The sequence below is a fragment of the Canis lupus genome, chromosome 27 (genome assembly GCF_011100685.1).
Source record: "Canis lupus familiaris isolate Mischka breed German Shepherd chromosome 27, alternate assembly UU_Cfam_GSD_1.0, whole genome shotgun sequence".
Lineage (NCBI taxonomy): Eukaryota > Metazoa > Chordata > Mammalia > Carnivora > Canidae > Canis > Canis lupus.
Window position 1 is genome coordinate 1,048,350 of NC_049248.1, and position 16,304 is coordinate 1,064,653.

The window sequence follows — 16,304 nt, forward strand, 5'->3', positions numbered from 1 at the left end:
GCCTTCAGCCCAGGGCCTGATCCTGGAGACCCGGGTTTGCGTCCCACGTCGGGCTCCCTGCGTGGAGCCTGCTTCTCCTTCTGCCTGTGTCTCTGCCTCTCTCTCTCTATCTATCTATCTCTGTCTCTCATGAATAAATAAATAAAATCTTAAATTTTTTATTTTTATTTATTTATTTATTTATTTTTTAAGTTAGGACCAGGGCACCCCCGGTGGCGCAGCGGTTTAGCGCCGCCTGCAGCCCGGGGCGTGATCCTGGAGACCCAGGATCGAGTCCCACATCGGGCTCCCTGCATGGAGCCTGCTTCTCCCTCTGCCTGCGTCTCTGCCTCTCTCTCACTCTATGTCTATAATAAATAAATAAATCTTAATTTTTCTTAAGAAAAAAAAGTTAGGACCAGCTATGACAATTGGGTATTCTATAAATAATGTAACTGCATACTTTATCTTGCAAATGAGGGCACTTTTGATATTGAAAGGCAGAATAATAATAATATAATCTTATACATACATATTATAACATATATAATTAATATATAATAAAATATAATTAATATAATAAATATGAAGTTACTATAGTGAAATATATAATTAATATACAACATAATTATTCCTGTATAATTATAAGATTGTATTATTATTATTATTTTGTCTCTGAGGGGGCCACCATTCCTGAAAGTACTATAATAACCTGGTTGATGTGTGGAGTGGACAGAACAAGCTCCTTTTCCATCTCCGTTCTCCAAAAATCTATTTAATATGTCCATGGATAGAGGATGTATCAGATATTAAAGTGATAGGAACAGATACTACACTTGATCTAAGCCAAAGGCTGAGAAGTGATGAAATGGGTAATTATTAATAACTGTGCCAGAACAACAGGTGTAAACCAAGAGTGCCCTGGAATGTATAGTAGCCCTGTCAATAAATCTCTTAGAACTCAAAGTCATTCATTCAATAGCCATTTTTCAGATGCCTAAGTGTCATGGTCTGTATTAGGTGCTGGAGAGTCTAAGACAGATAAACTGAAATTCCTGCCCTGAAGAGTTTTCTGTATAGCTAGGGAAGCAGATAAAAAAAATCAGGCAATTATTGTGAAGTGTTAAGTTCCATGATGGATATCAGCCCAGGGTAAGGCAGGCAGGAAAGACACCTGAGCTAAGTATGTATGTATGTATGTATGTATGTATTTATTTATTTAGATTTTATTTATTTATGAGAGACACAGAGAGAGGCAGAGATGTAGGCAGAGGGAGAAGCAGACTTCCTGCAGGGAGCCTGATGTGGGACTCCATCACAGGACCATGGTATCGTGACCTGAGCCGGAGGCAGTTGCTCAACCGCTGAACCACTCAGGTGCCCCAGTTTTTATTTTATTTTTTAAAGATTTATTTATTTATTTGAGAGGGGAGGTGCAACAGAGGGAGAGAATCTTTAAACAGACTTTCTGATGATCACAGAGCCCCCACATCAAGGGCTTGATCTCCTGACCCTGAGAACATGACCTGATCCAAAACCAAGAGTTGGATGCTTAACTGACTGAGCCACCCAGGGGTCCCTTGAGCTACGTTTTTAAACAACAAAGTGTTACCAAAGGGTTTGCTGAAGGTGGCAGAGGGTATGTTGTTGAAGGCTTTCAGGTACCAGCTAAGCAATTGGGACAATGAAATAACAGTATTAATAGCAAGTTAGATTTGCATAGCCTTTTAGAGAATTATCAAAAATTGGGTTGCTTGCCCAGAAGAAAATAGAGAAGCAACAGTGTCAGCATAGCCAGAGGAAATGAGAATAACAATCCATAAAAGAGATGAGCACTCAGCTCCTCTTGCAATTTCCACGGAGGCCAATCAACAGCTGCTCCCAAGGGCCCTGTTCTCCACCTACCTCTCTTTCTGCATTCCCCCTGGATGACCTCATCCACTCCCAAAGTTTCAAAGGATAGTTAGTTGTTGATGCCTCCTAAATGGGTATGCTAGTCCTGGGCTTTCTGCTGAACTGCAGGTCTGAATATTCCCTGCTCATTGACTTAAATTTAACATATGTACTAACATTTCCCTCCCTCCTCAAATCTGCTTTCTTCTCTGGTGTTCTATATTTTACAGAATGACCTCTCTGTCTACTCTGTTTGTTTTTTTTTGTTTTTTCTTTTTTAAACAGGAGAAAATAAAATCTATTTGTTTTTTAAGTTTTTATTTTTATTTATTTTTTGTTTTTTGCTTTTTAAGTTTTTAATTCCAGTACAGTTAACATGCAGTGTATTTCGGGTGTACAATATAGTGATTCAGGGATCCCTGGGTAGCGCAGCGGTTTGGCGCCTGCCTTTGGCCCAGGGTGCGATCCTGGAGACCCGGGATCGAATCCCACATCAGGCTCCCAGTGCATGGAGCCTGCTTCTCCCTCTGCCTGTGTCTCTGCCTCTCTCTCTCTCTCTCTGTGACTATCATAAATAAATAAAAATTAAAAAAAAAACAATATAGTGATTCAGAATCCTATACATTACTCAGTGTTCATCAAAATAAGTGTACTGTTAATCCCCTCTACCGGGACGCCTGAGTGGCTCAAGGGTTGAGCATCTGCCTTTGGCTCAGGTTGTCATCCTGGGGTCCTGGGATCGAGTCCCACATGGGGCTGCCCACAGGGAGCCTGCTTCTACCTCTGCCTCTCTGTGTGTGTCTCTCATGGGTAAGTAAAATCTTTAAAAAAAAATCCCTTCTTCCTATTTCACCTGTCCCCCCCCCCCCCCCCACCTTCCCTCTGGTAACCACCAGTTTGTTCTCTATAGGTAAGAGTCTGTTTCTTGATTTGTCTCTTTTTATCCTTTGTTCGTTTGTTTTATTTTTTTAATTCCACATATTAGTGAAATCATATAGTATTTGTCTTTGACTTACTTCGCTTAGCATTATACTTTCTAGCTCCATCTATGCTGTTGCAAAGATTTCATTTTTTTTAAAGATTTTATTTATTTATTCATGAGAAACACAGAGAGAGAGGCAGAGACACAAGCAGAGGGAGAAGCAGGCTCCTCAAAGGGAACCCAATGTGGGACTTGACACTGGATCCCGGGATCACACCCTCAGCCAAAGGGGCTCAACCATTGAGCCACCCAGGCATCCTGTCTCAGTGCTTTTCAAGCCCTATTTAAATTCTCTTGATTGTAAGATCCCCTTCCCCACCTTTATTTAGCCTCAGCCAAAAAGGAGAACTGAAGCTTTCATTAAGTTACTCTGGCCCTTTATTAAAGGCTTGCTTGAGAGACAGTTGGGATTTGGCTTGCATTCTTTTCCAGCCACCTGAATGGCAGGTTGAATGGGTTTAATGGATCTAAGAGGATGACAGGGAAGGCCGGTGACTAATGCATTTAGCCACCTTATTTCCAGAACAATCACCTGAGTGAAAACCTTCTTGTCATCCTTGATCAACCTTGTTAAAGGGAGTTAGGCTGGTATCAGTCCAGTGCAGAATATGTGCTTGTACATACATGATATTGAGAAATCAGAGCCTTGTTTTACAATATCCCTCCCAGGTTTTGCTTCATGGTAATGATTCTCATTCTCCATGATCTGTCATCAACACTGGCGACTTTTGATCACCTTCTCCCTGAAACTCCAATATCCTTTAATTTCAGTGACCTAACCGTGTATCATTACTTCAAAGGCAAAACAAAGTTAAGAACTCTACTCTCACCACAGGGATCCTGGCTGGCTCAGTCAGGAGAGTATGCAACTCTTGATCGTGGGATCTGGAATTCAAGCCCCATGTTTGGTATAGAGATTACTTAAAAAAAAATTTTTTTTTTTTTTTAAATTAAGACATGTGGAGTCAAACTGCTGGGGTTTGACTCTGGGCTCTGTGCCTTGTTGAGTGGGCTCAGGCAAAGCTCTCTGACTCTCAGAGAGCTTAAGTGATAGTACTTACATCATCAAGTTATTGTGAGAATTAAATGAGTGAATAAATTTTAAACACTTAGAATAGTACCTAGAAAATGATAGGCACTTAATTCATTGTCATTGCTTTATATTTGAATTCTCTCTGTTGCCTTCTTTGGCTCCTCTTCCAATTCCCTAAATGTGACTCAAAATTTGTCTATTTACCTTTTCTCCTCTACATAATTTCTCTCTCTCTCTCTCTCTCTCTCTCTCTCTCTTTCTCTTTCTCTCTCTCCTTTTTAGGTATGTAATCCTTCCTGTGGAAGGGATTGTATGGGAAGAACTGTGGACTCCACACTGGTTCTGATTTTTCTCCTGAGCTCCAGCCATACTTTCAGTGCCTACCAGATACCGACTTGGTTGTCTCGATAGCACCAAAATCAACACTCCCAGATCCTGACTCATCGTCTCAGGGAAACATATTCTTTGATGTCTTCCAAGACTTCCATGTCCATCCAAGTAGTTAATGAGCCCTTTATAATCTTTTATCTATATCCCTTCCATTTCTAATGCAATCCCCCAATTTCAGCCTATCTGACCTCATACTTTTCCAATTGCTTTAGGTTTCTTTTACCTGCACATCACCATCAATTAATCACAGATTGTACAAAAAATGTCCCAAGATTTTTCTTTTCAGGAAAACTCAGGACCTCTCTCTTATCTAATATATAAAATCCAAATCCATAACTCAGCATTTAAGGTTTTCCTGGCTCTGGCTCCTAACCGTCTCCCCTTTCTCCCCCTCTACTTCTACACACACCCATGTTCTAGACACCTTCACTTCCTCAGCCTATGTGTCTTTACTCACATCACTCAGCTTAAGATGGCTCTCCACCCAACTTTGGCTATTGAAATCCTAAATCCTACTTATCCTTCAAAACCTTATGTACATACTACTTCTTCAAGGAGGCCTTTCCTGACTACTCAGTTCCCTTAAGCTCTGTCAGACTTTCCACTATTTTTATTATACTTATCACATGCTGTCCTATAATTATTTATTTCCATGGCTTGACTCCCCAGATAGATTGCAAACATTCTGTGGGTAGAGATCCTATTCTGCATATATCTGTGCATCAGACTTGCCTGGTTCAATACCTTTCATATAGTAGAATTTTTTTTTTTTTTGAGATTTTATTTTTGAGTAATCTCTACACCCAATATGGTGCTTGAACTCACAAACTCAAGATCAAGAGCTGCACATTCCACCAACTGAGCCAGCCAGGCGTCCCCATTTATTCTTTTTTTTTTTTTTTTTCATGAGAGACACAGAGAGAGTGGCAGAGACATAGAGGGAGAAGCAGGCTCCCTGCACGGAGCCTGATGTGGGACTCAATCCCTAGGCCCCGGATCATGTCCTGAGCCAAAGATAGACACTCAACTGCTAAGCCCCCCGGGGGGGCCCTTATAGTAGACTCTTAATGTGAATGGATGGATAAAATCATAGGTCTACTTGTATCTGTGTATAATTTTTCCAAAAGATTTGGTGGTAACAACTGCTGCCATCAAGTCATAATCTAAACCAGAAAATACATTTGGCGAATAATTAAATTTCCTTGGCTCATTAAATCTTGTAATTTGGGAAGTGGCTTCAGTGATGTGGTCATTTTTCTGATAAGCCCCAAACCCAGACCATCAGTTCATGAAAAGTCAACATGTGGAAATGTTTATCAGCCACTAAATGCCAGAACAGAGTGGTTTTGGTGCTGCCAACAAGCAATCAATCAGAATATTTAATTCTTTATATCTGGGCCTGGAAGCTCATATAGGAATCGTGAGAAATATAAAAACAGTATAAGATGTTACTATTTCATGGAGGCTTTTGATCTGATTATGAGACAAAATCAGCATACTTGAAATAATTTAAAAATAAATAAGGCTAATGTGCATAGTATTGGATATAAGTGTCACAGGAATTTAGAGAAAGGAAAGATAAAAATAATACTACTTACCATGAGTGCATAGTATTTGACAATCTATTATCATTTATTCCATATAATTTCCCCCAAATCTTATGAGCTAAGCATTAGTATTCTCATTTTACAAATGCAAAAACCAAGATATTAGGTAATTTGTCCAAGGTCTAGAAATATAGCTAGAAAATATTATCATTTACCAGCTGGATTTCAAAACTATGTATCAGTGCTTCCATCTGGACTTCCAAAGCCCATTTCTGAAATTACAAATTATTTGTCTACACAAAACCTCAGTAGTTTTTTTTTTTTTTTAAAGATTTTATTTATTCATTCATGAGAGACACAGAGAGAGAAGCAGAGACACAAGCAGAGGGAGAAGCAGGCTCCATGCAGGGAGCTCCATGTGGGACTTGATCCCAGGACTCCAGGATCACGCCCTGAGCCAAAGGCAGACCTCAACCGCTGAGCCACCTAAACTTCCCAAAACTCAGTAGTTCTTAAGTAGTTCCCAGCTTCTATATATGGCATTTAAAGCCTGACACAGGGGGATCCCTGGGTGGCGCAGCGGTTTAGTGCCTGCCTTTGGCCCAGGGCACGATCCTGGAGACCCGGGATCGAGTCCCACGTCGGGCTCCCGGTGCATGGAGCCTGCTTCTCCCTCTGCCTGTGTCTCTGCCTCTCTCTCTCTGTGTGTGTGACTATCATAAATAAAAAATTAAAAAAAAAAAAAGCCTGACACAATGTGTCTACAGTAACCTATCCTTTCAGCCTGATGGCCAATTACTCCTCCCCTTGCACTCTGGAAATGGGACATCTCAGACTCTGCCTCTTTGTAGAAATCCCATGGTTTAGGACTTTGTGTCTTATTTGTAAAAGCTTCAGATGCCTGGTTGGCTCAGTCAGTAGAGAATGTGACTCTTCATCTAAGGATTGTGAGTTTGAACCCCACATTGGGTATAAAAAAAGAAAAAATGTCTTTAAAATGTAGAGTTTATTACAAGAATTTGAAGAAATCTCACAAACCTCACAGCCAAAATCTGGTCAAGCTTCAAATGGATTTGGAACCTGGACCTGTAAAATGCTGGCCTTCCCTGTAGCCCCTGGTCCCATCTTCTCTTCTCTAAATATTTATTTTCTTCTTTCTCTTCTCCTGCAGGGTGGGCACATGGTAGAGGATCGCTGCTCCACATTTCCAAGTTCAACGTTTTCAGTTGCAAGGGTAGGGACTTACCAACACCGATGAACCTTGACTTCAATTCACAAATAGGAAGACTGAATGGTAGCTTGGGTCAAATGTCATCCATGGCTTGGGAAACTAGGGTCTCATCAATACAAACATGGCTGTTGCAACCCTTCCCTATGTCGGGGACACATGCTGGTTAGGAGGAGCATTTCTTTTCCTTTTTTTTTTTTTTTTTTTTTTTTTAGGAGGAGCATTTCTTGAAAAAAGGCAACTAAAACTTAATTGCACCCAACAGATGTACTGCATTCTGCCTTCCTACCTCACCCTAGAAAAATCCTGACCCTCCTTCCAATCCCAGATCAAAGGCCATTCAAAAAATACTTTTTTCCTTAGAAATACCCATGTAGGGGATCCCTGGGTGGCTCAGTGGTTTGGTGCCTGCCTTTGGCCCAGGGCGCGATCCTGGAGTCCCGGGATCAAGTCCCACGTTGGGCTCCTGGCATGGAGCCTGCTTCTCCCTCCTCCTGTGTCTCTGCCTCTCTCTCTCTCTCTCTCTGTCTATCATAAACAAATAAACAAATAAATCTTAAAAAAAAAATACCCATGTAAAATGTATGCTGTGTGTTTTGCCTGGCTGTATGACCTCTCCTGTCGCACAGTTCCTTGCACGTAACAAATGGTCAATAATTGCCGTTGAAGTGAGTTAAGCAAAGGCAGTAAAAGTGTTTATGGCAAGCGGTGTTTGGTCTGGGCATTAAAGTCGGGACGTGATTCTCATCAATGTGGGAGGGGTCACCATAGCTGAGGGAAATAATGAGCCAGAGCTCAGGAGTATGAGAGCAGAAAAGAGGCCACTCTGAGTGGAGAGTGGTGTGGTCCCTGGGATCATCAGGGAGGGGAAGTAAGGCCCGTGAGGAGCCTTGACAGGTGGGTGTGCAGGGGAATTATACTTCATGCCACAGGCAACTGAGAGGCAGTACAGGAACAGAGAATGGCTTGCTGAAAGCAGAGAGTGGTAGAGGAACATCAGCCTGGTGCACACAGCAGAGCAAGAAGCAGCCAGTGTGGAGAAGGAAAGAGAAAGAGGAAGGAGAAAGGTGCAGAACCAACACAAGTTTGGAAGACTGTGTGTCTGGGACTAGGCCATAAGCTGGTAAGGACCATGGCTAAAGGAACAGGAAGGAAAGATCTAAAAGAGATTTTCAAGAAACAAACTGTAGAATGAGGTCTGTCATATTTGGAAGGCAGCTATGCTCACCACTATACCACCAACACAGTGCCAGGTCTGTCATATTTGCTGCCACTCTCACGGATCTCATTTCTATACATCAACAGCACTGTAAGGTACTCTCTCCCTGAGTTTAAGTGACATGACTATAATCACAGAGATAATGAGTAGAAGAGCCTAGATTTGAAACCATTCCTGTCTGAGTCTAAAGCAGCCACTCCTTCCACCATGCCACACTGCCTGGTTATACTTACAGCATTTTCTTAGAACTGGTGATGTAAGCCAGCATGTCTGAGCACAGGGCATCTATGTCAAGCTCCTGAAACCTTACCTCTACCCTGCAGAACAGTCTCCAGAAAATGATCAGGCTAGGTCTGCAAGGACAAGATGGAGGCAATTATGTAAACTGCCTCACCTTTCTGGGCCTTGAATCCTTCATCCATGAGAGGGGCAAAAATGTGGGATGTCACTTCTAAGCTCAGACTACAAGCCCAGTCCACATCCTTACTAAACCTAATGAGCAATCCTGAGCCAGAATCACCACCTAAGCCACATCTGGATTCCTAACCCTAAGAAACTGGGGGGAAAATATTTATTCTATGCTGCTACATTTTGGGCAATTTGTTACTCAGCAATAGATAGCTGATATATCCTGTGAGCTGACAAGATTCACAAGGACCTGGTCTGATGACAAGGGCTATGGTTTTGGTCTGTCAGCCCACTTTCTCCTAAATGGTAGCACATGGTAGAAGAAAGAGGCCCAGGGTGGACCCAGGACTCAAACCAGGCAGTCTGACCCCAGAGGAAAAGGCAAGGGTGGTTAATGCTAGTGAACAGCCAGAGCCATGTCCTTTTGGCTGACTGCAGAGGAAAGAAGCTAGGAAGGATATCCTTAAGAAACCATTGTGGGTTTTGTTCATCAGCAATGATGAGGGCTCCTTCTTCTGGAAGACTTCACAAGCTACTGATATTCTTTCCAGCATTAGTTTCTGGAACAGCACAGAGAAAGCTTTAGAAAAGCACCCGCTTCACTCTGTGAAGTTTTCTGATATATTTTCCAGATTAACAAAGACAAGTTATCTCAAGTCAGCTTCCTAGGCCATGTAACTTTGGTGGTTCCTTTGCTATTTAAGGGAACTCTATTTTTTTCTTAAGATTTTATTTATTGGGGGAAGCCCAGGTGGCTCAGCAGTTTAGTGCCACCTTCAACCCAGGGTGTGATCCTGGAGACTCAGGATTGAGTCCCATGTCAGGCTCCCTGCATGGAGCCTGCTTCTCCCTCTGCCTGTGTCTCTGCCTCTCTCTCTGTGTCTCTCATGAATAAATAAATAAAATCTTTTAAAAAATAAATAATAAATAAATAATAAAAAAATAAAAAGATTTTATTTATTGGGATGCCTGGGTGGCTCAGCGGTTTAGCTCTGCTTTTGGCTCAGGGGGTGATCCTGAAGTTTAGGAATCGAGTCCCGCATCAGGCTCCCTGAGGGATGCCTGCTTCTCCCTCTGCCTGTGTCTCTACCTCTCTCTCTGTGTCTCTCATGAATAAATAAATACAATCTTTTTTTTTTTTCAAAAAAAAAAGATTTATTGTATTTATTTAAGAGAAAGATAGAGCACAAATAGGGAGGAGAGGGAGAAGCAGACTCTCCACTGTGTAGGGAGCCCAATGTAGGGCTCCATCCCAGGACCTTGAGACCGTGCATGACCTGAGCTAAAGGCAGACTCTTAACCGACAGAGACACCCAAATTCCCCTAAATAAAATCTTTAAAAAATAAATAAAATAAATAAAACAACTTAAAATACAAACAAATAAAATACCTACTGGGTCAGATACTTCTTGATCATGTTTATTTCCTTTCCTTACACATTAGAGTGTTCACAGAAAAAATTAAGAGTAACTACTCACCCCTTCTTTTTTTTTTACTCACCCCTTCTTAATACACAAATCACCCTGTCCTTTCTAATGAAAACTTGGAGTTTCCTAATAAGAGACCTCATAGGTTAAAGTGTCCAAAATTATTAATCAGAGGCAGAAACCAGTAAATTATTAGATATTGTCTTGTTTTTCTTGCAGACATTTGGCCTTTGAAGATGATATCAGAGTGTTATCTGAACAAGTAAAAAAAAAAGGAAAGAAAAGAAAAGAAAGAAAGAAAGATAGAAAGAAAGAATAAGAAAAGAAAAAGCTATTAACCAGGTTCCAGACAAGTAATCAAATAGTAGGAACAAGCAAGAGATCAGCCAGTCGGGGGAGAGCAGATTTACATCAGAGTAAAGGGGAATTTGCTCTCCACTTTATGCTCCCTAGCTATTTCTAGTCTCTCCAGGTAGCATCCAGTGCTCACCTGCAGGGTGCTTTGGGAGCACAGGTAAGCCATGCACTTGAAGGCTAAGGTTCAGGCAGGCCCGGGAAAAGCCTCCCAGTCACCAAGGTGCGCTGGTGCCTCTCAGGTGACTCAGAGCTCTCCTTTAAACTGAACTTAACAAATATAAAAATCAATTTAATCATAAAAATTGTGAATCTCAGCTTAAATCGACTTAGAGTTTTACCTGGGATCTAACGTACAGCATGGTGACTATAGTTAATAAGACCAAGTTAATAATGACTCACCAATGATTGTTCTGCAGGTCAGGAAAAGGATTCTAGTTCCCCTATTACAGGTGAGTTTTCCTGGTGAAGTTATTCTGTCTTCTAGCCACAATGGCCTGAGCACTTCAACAGATTTTATCTTCCTTTTTGATCTTTTTTTTTTTTATTTAGGCTCCAGGTCCAGTGTGGACCCCAATGTGGGGCTTAAACTCACAACCCCAAGATCAAGACATGAGCTGAGATCAAGAGTCAGATATTTAGGGGCGCCTGGGAGACTCCCTTGGTTTAGTGTCTACCTTCAGCTCAGGTCGTGATCCCCCGTGGTCGTGGGATTGAGTCCTGCATTGGGCTCCCTGCAGGGAACCTGCTTCTCCCTCTGCCCCTGCCCCAGCTCATGCTCTCCCTCACTGGCATTCTCTCTCTCAAATAAATAAATGAATATCTTAAAAAATTATAAAAAGTCAGAGCTGCCCAGATACCACTTAACCTTGCTTTTTGAACCCTCAGTTACTAAGACTCAAAGTCACCTTTATCCAAGCTAGAAAATGGGTAAGATCCCTTCTGCGTGATTTTTAATTTGCTAGGATGAAAGCAAAGAGGAGTAAAGAGAACTGAAAATAGAGAGAGGATCTGGTTCAGGTAAACAGTACCCCCAGACTTAGTTATTGACCCCACAACAAGTTATTGTGAAGCGTTTGGCCACCACTGCACAGTGGCAGTCCATGTAACGCTCTGGTCTATAGAACGCAGAGCAAGAGTTATGGGAAATGACCTTGTCTTAGTCTGTTCAGGCTGCTCTAACAAATAGATCACAGACTGGGTGGCTTATAAACAACAAAAAATGTATGTCTCACAGTTCTAGAAACTACGAAGTCCCAGGTCAAGGTGCCAGTGGATTCAGTATCTGTTGAGAGTCCACTTCCCCGGTCGCCTTCTCCCTGTGTCCTCACTTGGCAGGAAGGGAGAGAACTCTCTAGGGGCATCAGTCCCTTTCATGAGGGCTCCACCCTCATGACCAAATTACTCCTGCAAGGCCCCACCTCCTGATACCATTGCGTCCGAGGTTAGGATTTCAATATAGACATTTTGGTGGACTTACATTCAGTTTGTAACAGACTCCATCTTTAAAATCATACAAAGTTCTCCCTACTTAATTTCAATAGACAAAATCATGTGCTAGTGCAAGGCAAGCACCACAGAGGCTATAAAGATGAAAAGACACAGTCCTTGCCCTCCAGGACAAGGAAAATCCAGTTCACTTACAGAGATAGCCTTGTCAGCAACATTCTAAAAACAAAGAGGACAAAAGTGGGAACCAAGCAGAGAAAAAAACCAACGTGCCAAAGAAGCCCAGAGGAAGAGAGGGTTCAGTCACTCCTAGGAAAGGCATGTGCCAGGGCCTCAAAGAATAAGTAGGATCTGGATAGGCAGAAGCAGCCAGGGATCCGCAGAAGCAAAACCACAGAGGCATAACATGCCAGAGGAACCTGGGAGACTCCAGGAATTGGCAAATGCCTTTTCAATACCCCCATCTGCTTGTAATACCAGGATAATTAGAACAGTTGACTGCCATAGCCATTCCCAAGTAACTGAAGAATTACTGCCCTGACTCGAGAGGATAGGAGCTGGAAATGGGCAAAAACAGAGAAGCCAAGCTTTCGTGTGAACACAGAAGTCATAGGTGGATCATGACATCAAGCAGACATACAACTTCTAGAGAGATTCACCAGGTAAAGTTTCTCCGTGTCAAAGCTGAATGAGACTAGGGGCACTTGGGTGGCTCTGTTGGTTAAGTGTATGCCTTCGGCTCAGGTGGTGGTCTGGGGGTCCTAGGACTGAGCCCCAAGTCCAGCTCCTTGCTCAATGGAAAATCTACTTGTCCCTCTCACTCTCCTTCTCCCCCTACCCTTTCCCCTGCTCGGGCTCTCAAATAAATAAATTAATATCTTAAAGGGAAAAAAAAAAAAGGTAAATGAGCCTGAAGAGGTAACCTGACCAGCAGATGATGAGATATCCCTCATCTTTTCCCTAGGCTTCGAAGAAGTTCCTTAAACCAGCGCTTCCCAGATTTTTCCATCACAGTGTACCTACTTGCCAAGCCTTATCTGCCCTGCCTCTTATGGCACTAAGGAACTACGTGTCCCAGGCTCCCTTGCCCTCTAGCCAATGGGAGGCACCATGGAAACCTGGAGAGTGAGAAGAAGGAAGAAGCCAGAGTGTTCCTCCTCCTACAAAAGCCCAATGCCCCACAAAGACAGAGTCTCCCACATGACTCCATTGCTAGCTGGATGTCTCACTTCATGGTCCCAGCATCCTTCCCCAGGAGGCTCCCCCTTCTCCTGGCCAAACACCAGCCATCATGCCAACTCTGGGAGCCTGGGAACATCACCCAGTCCCCATGTCCTTCTAACACTAGCAGGGGCCATGGTTTCTGCACATTTCTCAATTGACTCATTATCCCTTGTTTGACTCCTTGGTTCTTACAATGCTCGTGAAACCAGCTTCTTGCACTGGAGTGCCCTTTTTCCTGATTGGATGCAGATTGATAAAGCAGAGAGGTCTGCTGCAGAGGGGCAATTTCTGTGCTATATCATGGTTTGCTTAAAAAGCCATGTAAATTTTGTTTATATCTCAGAATCTGTTTATTTTAATATGAAAATAATGTTTCCCAGAAATTGCACCATGAATCTGAAGCTCCAGAAAGATGTCTAACATTTGTCTGTGGCACTATTTTCCGACCCCTTAGCGTATTGATAGGGAGCTCCTGGATCATCCCTGGCCATCTGTGTTATTCTCCTTAAGCTACCACAACAAAATTCCACAGACTGGGGACTTAAATAATAGAAATTCATTTTCTCACCATTCCGTAGCTTAAAAGTCCAAGATCAAGGTGCCAGTAGGGTCAGTTCCTATGATACCCTTCTTCTTGGCTTGTGGATGACCACCTTCTCTCTGTGTCTTCCCATGGCATTTTCAGTGAGCGCATGTTTCCCAGTGTCTTTTCCTCCTTTTACAAGGACACAAGTCCTATTGGCTTAGGGCCCCACTCTTATGACTTTATTTGACCTTAATTACTTCCTTAAAGGCCCTATCTCCAAATACTGTCACACTGGGACTTAGGGCTTCAACACGTGAATTTTGAAAAATTCATGCCACCTTGTAACCTTGTAACCTTTTGGCAGAACTGCAAAGAATTCATCTCCATTATGAAGATGATTATTCCAACATTTCACAATTCCAGTACCCAGAGCCATTGTCTCCCCAAGGTCACTACTAAAAATGAAATTGCTGCCTAGGAGCCTTAGAATATCACCTCTAGTGTTCTCCTATTAGCCATTAGCAAATTACCACGCCAAAAGAGTCACCCTGGGAAGAGAAAGGTTCAAGGGTGTGGGAGTAGGGAGGATGGGAGTGAGTGTGGAGCTGTTTGAGCAACAGCCAGCTGTTTGAGGCTAGGTTGAGCTGGGGATGGGAGAGTGAAATATTCTTTTCTCTTTTTTCTTCTCCAAATTTTTTTCTCTTATTTTTCTCCTCAGTCAACTCCTGCTATGGGGCAAGTCCCACGTCTGCTTGCTCTGGGCACATGGTCATTGCTACACACCTGGCTGGGTCCATCTCTTTCCACCCAGCAAATGGTTATGGGCTGAGAGAGTACTTCAGTGCAGGGACAGCTGACTGGGGAAGCACTGGGGTCCACAGTACAATGAACCGGAACTTAGAGTCTTATGGAGGAACTCAGCTCTCTCCTAGTAGGGCTGTTTGCAGGTGGGTGGGAAGGGGTGGGGGTTAGGGGTCATTTAATTCAGAAGTTCAGAAAGTCAAGGCATTCCCATTCTTTTGTATTTTTTTAAAGAAGTTGCATCAAGTAAAATATGTGGATTTCACGTTTTAGCCAAAAAATAAAAAGGGAAAGGAACTACCATTGATGAAGCCTGAACACGATGCTAGGTGCCTTAATTATTTAATAATCCCCATAATGTTAGGAGATATTACCTCCCCACCTGCCAGCTGAAGACACTGAGGTCCCGGAAGGTAAGAAGCAAGTGGGGAGAGAGCCAGGACATGCGGGCAGTCTGACGCACGACCCATGCTCTTACTTACTTACACTGTGACACAAACCCAAATCTGAATCCACACACTACTTCTGTTTGCTGACTGGGCATAAAGAGGTTTAGTACCATCACCAAGGATTCTCAGCTGGTTAATGGTAGCACATAAACTGGAAAAAAAGAATCAGTTCTTATTATTCCCAACTTGCCATCAAACTCTAAAATGCAGCTCATCTTCCTTATGATTGAAACCACTTTTGGGATGCCTGGGTGGCTCAGTGGTTGAGCACCTCCCTTCAGCCCGGGGTGTGATCCTGGAGTCCTGGGATCGAGTCCCATATTGGGCTCCCTGCATGGAGCCTGCTTCTCGCTCTGCCTTTGTCTCTACTTCTCCCTCTGTGTCTCTCATGAATACAGAAAATCTTAAAAAAAAAAAAAAAAGCCATTTATTCTGTATCTTTACTTTTTTTCTTTTTTTGCAAAACTGCAGTTAAAGTTTTACCATCAGGCTTCTTTGGTTGTAAGCAACAGAAATGGATTCTGGCTAAGGTGAGGGGAAAAGGAAGGGGAGAAGGCAGGGGTGTTGGAAGGACAGCTTGCAGAATCAAAGGAAGAGGGCAGCCTGGGTGGCTCAGCAGTTTAATGCCGTCTGCAGCCCCGGGCATGATCCTGGAGTCCCAGGATCGAGTCCCACATCGGCTCCCTGCATGGAGCCTGCTTCTCCCTCTGCCTGTGTCTCTGCCTCTTTCTCTCTGTGTCTCTCATGAATGAATAAATAAAATCTTAAAAAAAAAAAAAAAAAGAATCAAAGGAAGAATTAAACTACCAGGCTCTGGAAGGACAGGAACTTGTGTGTATTTTAGGCTCTGGTTGCAACTTACCTTCAGCCCCTGCGTTTCTGCTCAATATTTAAATTTCAAGGAGAGAACACCTGATTGGCTTGGGATGGGTTAACTGCCCTTCTGCTTGGAAGGGCCTCTGAGACTGACAGTCCCTCTGAAGTGAGAGGAAATGGGGGTAGTGGAGTGGGACTGTTCCTCTAAAGAAGGATGCTGGGCAAATAAAAAGAAAATCCCAGGGGTGCAGTATTGTGAGTAAATACAGTGGGAACGAAGAGAGGGTGGCCAGCCAAGGAGACCAGAGGAGGCCTGAAAACAAGCTCACAGCTGCAAGTTGTTTGTAACTGAACTTGCGAAGCATGGAACAAACACCCTCACCATTTTGTGGGGATTCTGTGGGCCCCAAGAAGAGAGGCAGTAACTATCTTTGCTTCTATCCCTTGGGGAGAAGTTTGGTTCAGTGATTGCTGGTGGAGATTGGACAGCTTAAGGCCATGGCTTTGCCTCTGGCTGCAAACAAGGATCAAGGTGACCATGGAATGGGGTAAAGACAAGGCCAATGTTCCCCTTGGTCA

The 16,304-nt window shown here is 43.0% G+C and overlaps 1 non-coding gene across 1 annotated transcript; it reads right to left on the reverse strand.

Annotated features, from left to right (window-relative positions):
• Positions 1-656: 656 nt before the first annotated feature.
• LOC119866459 lies at positions 657-844 on the reverse strand. Its single transcript, XR_005380216.1, has one exon. It is a non-coding gene; the product is annotated as a U2 spliceosomal RNA (small nuclear RNA).
• Between the last annotated feature and the right edge of the window lie 15,460 nt (positions 845-16,304).